General features: G+C 44.1%; 1 protein-coding gene across 2 annotated transcripts in view; it reads right to left on the reverse strand.

Annotated features, from left to right (window-relative positions):
* Positions 1–6298, reverse strand: part of FHIP1A (FHF complex subunit HOOK interacting protein 1A) — a 228112-nt gene extending 221814 nt beyond the window's left edge. For both annotated transcript variants that reach the window (XM_045993518.1, XM_045993525.1), the window contains exon 1: positions 6023–6298. The gene's annotated coding sequence lies outside the window, so the exon portion shown is untranslated. The remainder of the gene's footprint in view (positions 1–6022) is intronic.
* Between the last annotated feature and the right edge of the window lie 8251 nt (positions 6299–14549).

The following is a 14549-nucleotide window of genomic DNA, read 5'->3' on the forward strand; positions in this document are numbered from 1 at the left end:
GTGGGGATGACCACAGGCCCATAGGATATTATAGCCAACAACTAGACCCTGTAGTCTGTGGTAAACCCCATGCCCCAGCACTATGCCTGCTACTACCCTTCTTATAAAGGTCACCAAAGAAGTGGTCCTGGGATCCCCTCTGACCATATTTGTGCCACATGCAGTTGAACTCTTAGCTCTCAACATAACCTCTTTTGGTAAGCTGTCTCATTTCCTATGAAATGCCCCTCTCAAGCACCCCTTAGAGCACAGTAATAATTACCAGAATACCCTTAGCCTTTATACCAACTGTAGACAGACCTTTGGAGTGGCCCACCACTTTGAAATGTCATGGCAAGAAGTGGCTTCCTTGATTCCAACAGAGACAAAATTAAAAACAGACTGTTTATCCCCCCAGAAATTATTGGATACCATGCTCTTACCTGCTGCTTTGGTTATGACTACGACCCCAGGGCATTCTGAGCTTGACTCTCAGAAAGCTAAAGGAAAGCACCTTGCTATCATTTCTGCAAAGTATGGTGCCCTCCAAAGGTCCAAAAGGCACACCTCTGTCGTGGTCCAAAGGAACTCACCTCCAGAATATAATGTGGAGATACTGACTAGAGACACCCAACAATCAGCACCAGAAAGGAAAGACAATATTGGCGATCAGATGGTTGTCTGAAGCATATCAAGAGAAACCTCTTGTTTGGACCACAAAAGCCGCCAGTCCTACCAGAAATTTTAAAATTCCCACTTTTGACCACTGTACATGCATTAAAACCACTGGCCTATAAATAAAATGATAATGTTTATGAATCAGTACTGGTAGGGAAATATTAACAAGGCTTCAGAAAGTACTTACTTAACTTGTCCCACCTGCCCAAAAGAAAATCCTGGGAAACCTGTCTGCACAGCTCCTGGGCACTCTAAATTGCCTGAAGAATCATTCAAGTTTGGAAAATGGACTTTATTCAGCTTCTCCCGTCTCATGAATATGCATAGGTTTTGGTAATCATCTGTATCCTTTTCCACTGGGTCAAAGCCTTTCCAGGTAGACAAGCTACTGCCTCTTCAGAAGCTAAAATCCTACTGGAAAAGATCATCCACACATAGCAAACCCCTCTTGATCTCCACAGCAAAAAGGGAGCCCATTCTACTGGCCAAATATTATGGCAAGTCTGTGCTGTTTAGCCAGTTTTATAGCATTTTCACTGTGCTTATCATCCTCAGTCTTCAGGATAAGTCAAATGAACCAACGACAGACATCAAAACTCAACCGGCAGGCACCTGCCTGGGTGGCTCAGTCGGTTAAGCGTTTGTCTTCGGCTCAGGTCATGATCCAGGATCCTGGGATCAAGCTCCATGTCAGGCTTCCTGCCCATCAGGGAGCCTTCTTTTCCCTCTACCCCACCCCCTTGCTTGCTGTGATCCTCTCTCACTCTCTCTAATGAAGAAATAAAATCTTTAAAAACCCAAAAAACCACCCTCAACTGGCAAAATTTGTGGAAACTCTCCAAATACCTTGCTGGTTGGTTCTTCTAAATCTCAGATCCAACCCCTTCGGAACTCATAAACTCTCACCCTTTGAGAAATTTCCAGAGGCCCTGTAAATCTAGCTTCCACCTCTTTACCTGCACTTAATAAATGGAGATACACTTCAGTACTGCAAATGTCTAATTACATGCCTTGAAAATAATCACACTTTGGTAGAACAATCTTTTCACAGTGCACTCCCAGGAGATGAAGACCTCAAACACCACACCCTGCAACCTGGGAATTTTGTTTATTGGAAAAGACCTCTCCAAAAAGACTTTTTCAACCACACTGGAAAGGCCCTGATTAAGTGTTACTGACCAATCCTTGTGCAGCCAAAATCCAAAGAGTGGACTCTTTGATCCGTGTGTCTCATATAAAGAAAGCCCCCAAACCTGACTGGACCTGTACACCAACTGGGTGACCTCAAATTGAAGATTTCCAGGAACTGAAGCAGACACAGCTAAAGCAGACGGCTTTCCCCCAGATGATGGGATCAGGCGAATATTCTTTCTGCTTTTTCTGCCTCTGTTTTCTCCTTCTCTCTTCTGGAGAGACAACGCCCTCCTTCACATTTCCCAGTTCCTCACAAAAGGGGGAAACGTTTCTAATTGTTCAGATTCTGTTGGATCTGCGCATACAATCCTGACCCTGCAGTCTTCCTCACAATCTTCTCCTTCATCTCCACTGCAACCACTAACTCTTGCTGCACCTCTCCGGATTCTACGGTTTGATTCAGGTTTTCCTGTCCCTTACTTTGATCTCTCCCCTGAAGTAACTCTCAAAACAACTAATGGTACCCATATGGTTGCCCATTCTCACTCCTACCTTAGGTCTGCTTGCCCTAGCAGAACAACCCCTCTCTATATGGCCTTTGAGAACAAAGTCCGCAGAACAAGAGGATTTCTCCCTAACTATTCCTCAAACACCACTGACCCTTTCAAGCCAACAGTCATTTCTGATTGTTCAGATTCTGTTGGATCTGCACATACAGTCCTGATTAAACCCCAGTTAACAGCATTATTAGTAATCAAACCCTAGCAGAAATCCTACAGGCACCACCTGATTTTACCTTTGTGGAAAACGGGACTTTCGATGGGCCTATGAATATTTAAGCAGCTGGCAAAGTGGAGGCCAATGCTTGCTAGAATTTCTAACTGTCTCTGTGCACAACCACAATAAATCCGAAGCCTCTCATTGGTCTTCCCCATTAAACCTTCACCACTGCCTTACTACCAGGAAGTACATAGGACTTTGGATTTGCCTCTGTTGGAAGGGCATTATCTAGGCTGCAGGCACTCACACCAGTGAACAAATGTGATAGCAAGCATCTGACACACATGAATAAATTCCTCTGGAGAAAGAGAAACTCAAATACATACAATTAAAGAACAAGCATATTGGCTACAACAAATTCCACATGACGATCCATGGTCCTTTGATCTCTTTGACTAATTACCTTCGGCTTTAGGGTCTTGGTTTAAGACTATTATACATTACTCTGCTCCTCTCATTTTATATAATAATCTTTAAGCTTTGTACTTGGTGCCTATAAGCCTTTGTAGAAACAACATACCCAGTAAGGCAATGCTGACTGACTCAATGCATCAAGATCATCTTCAATGCTTACAACCTTGATAAGATACAGGCTGCAGATGGGAAATGCCCGACAGCTTTCCCTTGTTACTCAAGTGTGGCCTCAACAGTTCCCAATCTGGAATCCACTTCATTTGACATGGGACATGACACCCAGAAAAGGTACAGAAATGTTTCAAGGTACAGAGATGTTTCTAATAAGGAACAGATGACCCAGCTCTTGATCAGTGATGCTCTTAAAGAAAGATCTTGACCAAAAGGGGGAAATGTGAAAATGCGTTAAAGAAATCTAACACAAAACTGGAGTTGGGAAGCCATGAAAGGAGGGCTCTAACACCCATACCACTCGTGGTCACAGCCTGCACAATCCAGAAGGAGGATTTCCTCTCAGTCCAGCAATAGTAAGTTGCCCTCACCAGCAGCCAGTGAGAAACCACTACCACTTAGAACTCTCATTTTTCCTACAAAGAACTTTTGTTCAAAACAAATCCCTCCCAACTTCCTCCGTCCATCTATAAAAGGACACTCTCCTTTGTTCTCCCAAATTGCCTTTGGTTTGCCATCCTTTGCCTGTCCTGAACTTCAGTTCCTCTGCATAAACTCGATTTTGCTGGTTGAATTACTTACCATTTCCTTTTTTTAAGCCTTTTCCTTTTAAAAGGTTGACAGACGTATGTACCTAAAAGTTCCTTAATTTCTCTGAATCTCACCCGTTTTCCTATGCAGTCTAAATATAATAGCACTCACTACAAAACAGTTAAATCACAAAGAACAAATGCAGTACCTATCTAAGCACTTTGCTGATCATGAAGTTCTACAGAAAGGTTACTTTCAGTATTTGTCTTTACTAAGAGATCAGATCCCTATAAATGAAATCCCTTACGTTATTGGTCACTCTTGAGCACCATTCTTCTACTGAGGCTAAGAGTGGGAAGTCGCTGAGACAGAGTGAAATAGATAGAAAATGGGTTCCAAGGCCAGAATCTGAGTGCCCAGTTCTTCAAAGGGCCCATGGATTGCCCTACGAAACATGTGTACACAGAATAAAGATCAAGCACCTAAACATGGATCTGAAAAAGCAATTTTGTTTTATATTGGCAGGAAGAGGAAGCTTCCTTATCAAAATTTTATTTTAGGTAATACGAGAACAAAATTTCAAAAGTCACTCCTCAGGCAACTCTTGTTTCTTCTCATTTTTGCCTCTCTATTTCTACATAATTTGTTTGCACAACTGCTCTTTGATTTGCAGGCATTACCTACTGGCTTCCTGCGAACTCTGTAGAGAAAGCGTGCAGAGCCAAACTTGGGATGTTACCATGCAGAACTGCCCAGTGATGCATTATTCCCAATAGTCCTTTGATTTCTAGTCTTTTACAAGCAATACAACCTATAGCGTCTCTGTGTAGAGGCAAGAAGGAAGCCAGGTAGGTAGTTGGGCCTAAACTATGAGACCACTCTAAACCTGTCTCTGAATCTAGTTCACTGAAGCTGGGTTTCTTTTGCCCTTTTCACCCAACCCACACAATTTAATCCTGTTCTGAAAGCTATAGGACAAATGAAAAATGGGACCCCAAACTTAATGCATTTCAAGATAAGCACAGGGACAATTCTTATGAGCTCCGTACAAAGGGATTAACTGCAGCTGAAAGAAACCAGCTTTTAATTATCTGAAAAGTTATCTAAAGCTGACAAGTATGCAGCATTAAAATTTATGGACTGGATCTCCTGCATAATGTCTGTCCGGAGGTGAAACACTAATGTTCAGATGGGGTATGATAGGTTTGGGCAGGGACAACAGCCTGTCTAGTGCCAGGTGTACAAGTGAACTTGAGGTCAGGCAGGTGACCCCACCAAGCAGGCATGGTACATTAAGGAGAGGAAATCTTTTCTGTCATTAATCAACAGGATAAAGGTGATTAAGCAGGAATTATTTTTCAGTGACCTACATAATTTCATCAGGGCTGCTGTGGCTATTACAAGAGCAGATGACTTCCTAATAAGATGAATTTGATAGCAGAGCCCTTCCAGAAAAGCGTGCGGGTGGGCCCAACCCGTAGGCTTACTACTACTCCTCGGGGTTCTCTCCTGTTTGGGGTTCCTTCCTCCAACCGGGATATTTCCCGTCACTGGATGGCGGAGGCTGCAGTACTCGCTGAATGGTGGAAGCTGGATCAGTTAAGAACCGATGGGATCCAGGTGGATGAAACAAAGCTCACGTGATTCCCAAAGTTCCAAGCAAACAAGACTACACCTGCTACCAACATCTCTCTCTGGCTGGGCTTGAACTAGGACCGCAGCTAGTTCCATTCCCCAGCAGAAACAGGGTTAACAAGGAAGCTTTGTTGGAGTCAGGGCGGGGGAGAGACGGACAGACACGCAGGCACACCGTCAATAACAACCACCAGGACTTGAACGCGGTTTCATTACAGACCTTATGAAATTGAGCAACAGCCACCCAACGAGTCCGCCCTTACACCAGGAGAGTACTGCAAACCTCAGAGTAGCCTCACCTCCGTCTCCTGCGTAAGGGCGAGGTGGCTTGGAGAGGAAAACTGAGCCCTAGATCTCTCCGCCTCTGGCGTCCCTCCTGTAGGACCCCCGCTCTCTTGCCTCAGGCCCCCAGGAACGAGGTGGAGAGTCCCGCTGACATCTTTCTCCGTCAAAACAAGCCGGCTCTCTCTCCCCCGGGGTCAGTCACCGAGTAACGCCCGGTCCCGCAGCTCTGGCAGCCGCCGTACTGCGACCCCACGCAGCGATCTTGTTAGTGATATTCACAGCGCAACCCCCATCCCAATACCTGCCCCTCCAGCCCAGTCGGGAGGAATGCAAGGAAAGGACCCGTCTGCTCTCCCCCTCCCTTAAGCCCTTAAAATAAAAGAATCTCTCAAGCGCAAAGCAGGATGCCACGTACCTGTCTGCGGACCCGGCTCCTCCTCCCTCCAAGTGCGGGACTCTCCGGACAAGTATCCCCAAACTGCCGGGAAAGTTTGTGCCGCCGTCCTGAGGACGCGGTCCGCGAGCCGCCACCCGCGCCGGGCACCGGATGGTGTGGGGAGCCGGCTCCTCCCCGCCCGGCTCCAACTCCACAAACAGCCAGGCCCTAGGAAGAAAGTAGGAGGAGGGAGAAGGTTGGAGCGCAACTTTTCGACCGTGCGTCAGCGGGTGGCTGAGCCGCGCGGCTCGGGGACTCGGCACCACTCCCCGCTTCCCGACCAGATCCTCGGGAGCGCGGGCGGGGCGAACCGGGGAGGGGCGGGGCCCAACCTGCGCTGCGGCCCAGGGGAGCGCGCGGCCCAGCCCCGCCCGGGCCGCCGCCAGCCCCGCCCCCGCCCCTGCCCCTGCCCCGGGGACGTGCGGCCGCCAGGTGCGCGGGGGCTCTGGCTTCGCCGCGCGGCCGCCTGGCACTGGTTTCCAGGGAGAAGGGGGAGGAGCTTCGGAGGGAAACTTTCCACCGAAACTTAACCCGGCGGCGTGAAGGACACCCCGCCTTTGGGGGCTTATCTTTGGCCGCAACTGCACCCCTTCGCGCACAGCAGCGCTCACACTCCCCAACCAAACGAGAACATAAATCAGCACTTAACTGGCCAGAGGGCTCGTCTCTCGGGGCCTGTGAAGTGGAGGAAGTCGCGACTCCCGCCGTCACAGACGTTTTCGATGTCTCACTTTCCAGAGGTCTCACGGCAGCCAGCGGCACCCTCTCCCCACTCCAGTTTCTCCTTATTCCAGCCTTTCTTTTTGTCCCTGAGGTTTGAATTTTATAAAATGCTAATACTGCCCCAAGAGACCCGAATCAAATGATGGGACCATTCCCCTGTTATTCTACAGGCATATTCTACTGAAGTAGGCAGGGGGAGATTTGCCCTGGGCAGACTTAATGTATCAGGGTTTGGGGGAGCGGGGGAGGTGGGGAGATGGGTTGTGAGAGGGGTGTTGCTTTTTTTTAAGATGAGTCAGTATTGGGGCGCCTGGGTGGCTCAGTGGATTAAGCCGCTGCCTTCGGCTCAGGTCATGATCTCAGGATCCTGGGATCGAGCCCCGCGCCCCGCGTCGGGCTCTCTGCTCCGCAGGAAGCCTGCTTCCTCCTCTCTCTCTGCCTGCCTCTCTGCCTACTTGTGATCTCTCTCTCTGTCAAATAAATAAATAAAATCTTAAAAAAAAAAAAAAAGATGAGTCAGTATTGTTGCAGTTGTGAGTATATGTGTGCGTGACACACGTTCACAGTCAACCCTCCCCCCCCCCCCCGGACTTCTTAATTTGGACAGTTCTACAGCAAAAAGGACTGTCCATCCCCAACTCAGGACTCCCCGAAAATGGGACAGAAGGTTCAGAACCCATTCCCCATCCCCACTCCTTTACCGCACCCCCACTCCTACCACTGGGTTGGGTTAGAAGGGTTAGTCTTTGGCATTGTCTGAGTCTCAACAGCCTTCCCAGAGCCCAGACCTCCACCCAGGGTAGCCCGGCCCCTCCTTTGCCAGCTGCCCTTCATTAGACACTTGGGTCTGTGCCCACTGCCAAAGTGGGAAGGGCCGCCTTCCCCATTCCTCCATCTCCCACACCTCCCTGCGTGCTCGGGCAGCATAGTCAATGCTTTGCTTTCTGGACTTTAAATCCAGGAGAAGGAATCAAATTCTTTGGCAGAGGCCTTCTTGGCATTTTCAGAGGCCTGTGGTTGGCGTGGTTGAAACTTGAGGTAAGCCCAAACCTGAGCAGGTTGGGCCACACCAGGGCTTTACGAAGGCGGATGTGGAGATATTTTCCACCTCAGCAGCATCCTGCTGGCACCTTACCAAACTCTCTTTTGGAGGAAGCATCTTCCTCCCATCATTCTCAATGAATTGCATCCGGAGATAACTAAAATCAGGTATATCTGGTTTCAGGTTCTCTCTTGCAGCCATGGTAATGGGATGATGGGAATTTCACTTCTAAGGCTGTCTACCACTCTGCTGTGGTTCCTGGAGGGCAGCAGGAATGAGGGGTGCACGTGCTGGGATTCCTCTCTGTTTTCACCACCTGTAACAAGAGCAGACAGGTGTCTCTTAAGTAAAAGCTGGGAAAGGACAAGAGAGGGAGAAAGTAGAAAAAAGGAAGTTGTGCACAGCAGGTACGCTTGGCCTGCTCTTATGATTGCAACATGGGGGGATCCTTCACTTATGCAACCACTATTTAGTGCTTTAGGCATGCTAGGCATTCTTCTAGATTTTGGGGTCACAGGCGAGAATCAACACATAAAAATTCTAGCCCTAATGGAGCTTACCTCCCAGATGGGAGAAACAGATAATAAACTTGTGGACTGAAAAATGACTAGAAATGCTAGGGGAGAAAAATTAGGCAGGGAGGAGACAAAAGTAGTAGGACAGGTGTTCTTTTAAATAGAAGATCAAGGAACACCTCTGGAGGAGGTGACATTAAGCAAAGGCCTGACGGAGGTTAAGGAGCAAGATATCCCAACAGGCAACTTTCAAAGCAGAAAGCACAGCAAGTACAAAAGCCCTGAGGCAGGAATATGCCTGAGTGCACCAAGAACAGCCAAGAGACCAGAGTGGCAGAATGGAGAAGGTAAAGACAGGGAAGAGGAAGGGGGGAGGGGTACAATTCCTGTGAGGCTTTTACTCTGAGTGAGTTGGGAGCTATTAGAGGCTTCAGGATAGAAAAGTGATGTCTTCTGACACACAGCACCACTTTGACTGCTAGTCTGAGTATAGACAGTAGTGGGTAGCAGAGACCAATTAGAAGGCTATTGAAATAATCCAAGAGCAAGAGGATGGGACTTTGACCCGGAAGATAGGGATGGAGGAGATAAACTGACAGGGACTCCTCACAGATTGAATATGAAGTATGAAGAAAAGAAGACTCTGAGGTTTTTGGCCTGAGCAGATGGAAGTATGGAATGCCAGAGCAAAGGAGAAGACTTCTAAAAAAGCAGGTTGGGGGTAAAAATCAAGAAGGCCAAAGGGAAAACAGGAAAGGACACATAATTTGAACAATTCTCAGTTCCCTCAGTTTATAGATGAAGAAAATACCTACTTCATTAGGGTTGTTTTAAGGATAGCATGAATTAATGCAATGAAGTGTCTAGCCCAGTACCTGATAAATGGTACGCAGCTAAGAATGTTGATTTCCTCTCTACAAATAGGAATTTCATACGTATCCACTATGCCCTCTGGGGATGAAACAGAGTCATTGTTTTAGAGGAAATCAGTCTTACTAAAAGGAAAGGGAAAAGAAAACAGGAAAGAAAGGACAGGAAATAAAAATATTAAAACAATGGACTATTACTCAGCCATAAAAAAGAATAAAATCTTGCCTTTTGCGACAACATGGATGAAACTCGAGAGTATTATACTATGTGAAATAAGTTAGAGAAATGCAAATACTATATGATTTCATTTACGTGAGGAATTAAAAAAACAAAACAAGGGCACCTGGGTGGTTTGGTTAGTTAAGCCTCCAGCTCTTGGTTTCAGCTCAGGTCATAATCTCACAGCGGTGGAATCGAGCCCAGTGTTGGGCTCCATGATCAGTGCAGAGTCTGCTCCAGACTGTTTCCCCCTCCCCCTCTACCCCTCCCCACTTGTGTTCTCTCTAAAATAAATAAAATCTAAAAAAAAAAACACAAATATATATATATATATCAAATTCATAGATACAAAGAACAAACTGATGGTTGCCAGAGGAGCAGGGCATGGAGGTAGGGGACAAAATGGATGAAAGGGAACAAGAAGTGTAAACATCCAGTTATAAATAAGTCATAGGAAAGTATTGTACAGCAGGGGAATACAATAATATTGTATTAACTTTGTATGGTGATAGATAATAACCAGACCTGTTATGGTGATTATTTCACAATGTATACAAACATCAAATAACTATGTTATACACCTGAAACTAATATGATATTCTATTTCAATGTATTTCAATGTAAAAAGATAGAACATGATAGTCATTGGAGGAAAAAAAAAAAACCAGAAGAAATGAAATCCAACAAAATTGTCTAATACAATCCATGTGATAGTAGGTTCTCCTGAGCTCTACTTCCTCAAGGAAACAAACTATCAGAGTTTACTAGTTTGGGAAAGGAATTTGAAATATGAAAAGTTTGTAGTAAAGCAGAAAAAAATACAGCATATGTAATAAGCGAGGAATTTTTGTTGCTACTCCTTTATAAAAAATTATTTCAAATGAGATGTAACAGTAGAAAAAGTTGAAAGAACAGAGAATTCTAAAAAATAAAATTTAAGAAAACACAAATAGCCAGTGTATTTAAAAAGTCCAGGGGCACCTGGGTGGCTCGGTGGATTAAGACACTGCCTTCCGCTCAGTCCTGCATCGGGTTCTCTGCTCAGCGGGGAGCCTGCTTCCCTCTCTCTCTCTCTCTGCCTGCCTCTCTATCTACTTGTGATCTCTGCCTGTCAAATAAATAAATAAAAATATTTTTTTAAAAGTCTAACTATACCAATTACAGCTAGAATGAGAATTATTTTTGATTTATAAATTTGACAAGATTGGAAAAATTATAAAAATAATATTGTTGGATGTTGAACAGTATCATATCATGCTGAAGGAAGTTACAGTAATTTTTAGAAATGTATAGCTAAATATTTAAAATGTTTACAGTTTTCAAATAAGAAATTTTGCTTCTAGGAATTTATTCTAGTATTCAAATATTTGCCAAAAGTTTATGTATAAGAATGTCTATCATAGCATCATTTAAATGCAGTGAAAAGAAATTACTAAGTATCCAACAAGACAGAATTATGGTAAGCACTACGTATTATGGTGAAGTCATGTTTTAATATTATAGGAAGATTTTTTTAAAATATTGATGAATATTAAATGAAAATGTGTTCACATTATTATATAAAATAAGCCTACGACAAAACAGCTCTTTTTTAAAAAAACAGTTATTAAAGAAGTATTCTCCTTAAAATGTTACTTATTCTCTCTATATTAGGATGACCCATTTTTATTCTCTTTGTTCTTCTATTTCCATGTTTTCTGCCATAAGCAAGTGTCACATTCTCTAGGGGGATAAAGGCTATGTGTATAATGAGATTCAGTGGATACTGCCAAAGTTTTCCAAGGTGGTTATAGCAATTTACACTCCCACTGGCAATATAGAAAAGAGTTCTAGTTTGAAGCAATGCATTTTTAAAATGATGGATCCAGTAAACAGTCATTGATTTGAACTCTACTACTTTAGAAATTAAAATGATTAACTAAGCAGAAGTTAGAAATAAGCACATTGGGGGTCCCTGGGTGGCTCAGTCAGTTGAGCATCCAGCTCTTGATCTTGGTTCAGATCTCCATCTCACCGTCATGAGTTCAAGCTCCTCCATGGGCTCCACACTGGGTGTGACGCTTATGGGAGGGAGGGAGGGAGGGAGGGAGGGAGAAGCACGATGGTTGTGACTGCATATATTAGTAATATAATATTAACCTTTTCTAGATTGTATTTTTCATTAATTTGTCTCAGTTATTCTGACCCTCTTTAGCTTGTTATGTACTGTATGTCCAAGCGCTCATATTAGATTTCTTTAATGCGGAAGAGCTGCATAAGACTCCCTTCTTTTCTTACCTCTTTTATTCCTGCTTAAAAATGTGATCATATTTTGGGGTGCCTGGGTGGCTCAGTTGGTTAAGCATCTGCCTTCAGCTGAGATCATGACCCCAAGGTCCTGGGATCAAGTCCCACATCGGGCTTCCTGCTCAGCAGGGAGCCTGCTTCTCCCTCTCCCTCTGCCTGCTGCTCCCCCTGCTTGTACTCGCTCACTCTCTCTCGCTCGCTCGCTCGCTCGCTCCCTATCAAATAAATAAATACAATCTTTTTAAAAGATGTAATCATTTTGAATCGCATTATCTATTCCCCCATATATTTAAAATATTTGGTATTTTAAAATATCAAAACCAATGCATTATATGAAAAAAGAGCAGTATCTCATTAGTACTTGTAAACAGCCTTCTTTCACAGAGCTCATGGGACTATAGTCTGTATCTTAACATCTCTGTGAGGAAGTGAACGAAGGCTACCACCTCTGTTTAACAAAAACAGAAGGTCAGGGGCAGCATAGGGAAGTGGGCAGTCTGAGACGAGGCTGTCAAAACAATCTCTTCATTGACCCAGATACTTTGGAATCTACACTAAAAATTTTAGGGCACAAAGACGTTATCATTTTCAGTCAGAATCTAAATTTAAATTATGTTCTGAAGTTGCGTCTCTTAAAAAGAGCTTAGGAATGAACAATGTGTGTCTTGATAAAATATTAATCATTCTGTCAAGAAATTTTCTAACAAATACGTTAATAATAATAAGAAGAAGCCATTGCTTTTGAATGGTCTCATCTCCTGTGGAAATTATCTAGTGGTCAAGGTCTATTCCACTGATGAGTCCTATTTGTTGTAAAACTCTTCACAAATCCATCTGTCTTCTCCTTTAAAGTGAATCCCTTGTAGCAAGTTAATGGCTTAGGCTCTGGAGCAGATGCAACTGACAGAAATGTATTCCAAATCCCAACTCCACTGCTTCCCAGCCGTGTCACCGGGATCAAGTAACTAAGTCACTTCATTTCGCGTTGTGCCTCCGTTTTCTCTCTAAAAAGAGGGAATCATAGTACTTTCACATCATTCGTTTGTGATAAGGATTATGTAACTCTCTGAGCACAGTGTACAGTACATCATAAACACTCAGACTTAATTTTCAAGGCAATTTTTAGGAATGTATCATAAGGAAATAATTCTAAAAGTGAGTATTTATTTACAAGTATTACCATACCAGCAAGGATTTACAACATCAAAATTTTGGAAATCATTTATCAAATGGGAATAAACTAAAATTATGTTCTATCCCAACATAGTCTACCACATAGTATGATCTCAGTTTCATAAAAATATGAAATAAAATCCATGTGCACATTCAGGACTACAACATATGATTTGACAACTTGTTCACTGCACAGGGTGCCTGTCCTCGAGGCATGAGATCTGATATCTAGCTGCCCTGTGCTTATCACACTGCCCACCCTGGTACAGAGCTGCACTCACCTGGAAAACAGGATGCCTCTTTCCAAATTGCCCAAAGGGGCAGTACAGGCTACCATCACCCATGTGTAAATATGGACAGATAAAAGATTGAAAAACACAAACCAAAGCATTAACACTGATTACTTTGAAGTACCAGGACACTAAGAAATATTTTCTTCATTGTAATTTTCTGTTTTCCAATTTTCTATAGTGAGTGTGTGTTGCTTTTATGATTATAAGACAATAAATTTTAATTTTAAAAAACTAGTTGTATTGGGGCACCTGGGTGGCTCAGCCGTTAAGCATCTGTCTTTGGCTTAGGTCATGATCCCACGGTCCTGGGCTCGAGTGCCACATTGGGCTTCCTGCTCAGCGAAGAGCCTGCTTCTCTCTCTCCTACTCACCCTGCTTGTATTCCCTCTCTTGCTGTGTCTCTCTCTCTGTCAAATAAATAAATAAAATCTTAAAAAAAAAACCAACTAGCTGTATTTAAAAACACAAATCAAAACTATAAGATAGGCCCTTACACACATTAGGATACCTACTATCAAAAACAAAACAGGGGCGCCTGGGTGGCTCAGTGGTTTAGGCCGCTGCCTTCGGCTCAGGTCATGATCTCAGGGTCCTGGGATCGAGTCCCACATCAGGCTCTCTGCTGGGGGGGGGGGGGGGGAGCCTGCTTCCCTCTCACTCTCTCTGCCTGCCTCTCTGCCTACTTGTGATCTCCCTCTGTCAAATAAATAAATAAAATCTTAAAAACAAAACAAAGGACACACACACACACACACACACACACAAGCCAAAAATAAGTGCTGGTGAGGATGTGGAGAGAAAGGGGAATCCCTGTGCACTGCTGGTGGGAATGCAAATTGGTAGAGCTACTTCCTCAAAAAGTTAAAAATATAATTACCATCTGATCCAGCAATCCCACTTCTCTTAGCCAAAAGAATTGAAAGCAGGATCTTGAAGAGATATTTACACACCCATGTTCATAGCAGCAGTATTCACAATTGCCAAGAGGAAAAGGTAGGAATGGCATTGCCCCTGACTGACTATCTCACTCAAGGTCATGCCTGCTTCCTGGGGACAGTAACTGGTCCATGCAAGGAACGGAGACTGGGTCCACTCAGTCCAAATCAGAAGAACTGTCCCAGGTCTGGAGTTCCCCATGGATCAAGCTAAGACCACCAGAGTTCAACTGATCCTGCTCCCTTGGCTTCTCCATAGGTGTTGAGCCTAAGACCACATTCCAAAAATCCCCCCCAAATGCAAATCTCTTAGGATCTCTTACCTGGAGGACTCAACTTGGAACTCTTATTAAAGAAATTTCTTCCTTTCCTGACATTCTCCTATATTTTCTTCTTCAATTTTATATTTCATCTTTTATAATACATTTGGAGTTTATTTTTAGATAAGAG

The sequence above is a fragment of the Meles meles genome, chromosome 2 (assembly GCF_922984935.1).
Source record: "Meles meles chromosome 2, mMelMel3.1 paternal haplotype, whole genome shotgun sequence".
Classification (NCBI taxonomy): Eukaryota; Metazoa; Chordata; class Mammalia; order Carnivora; family Mustelidae; genus Meles; species Meles meles.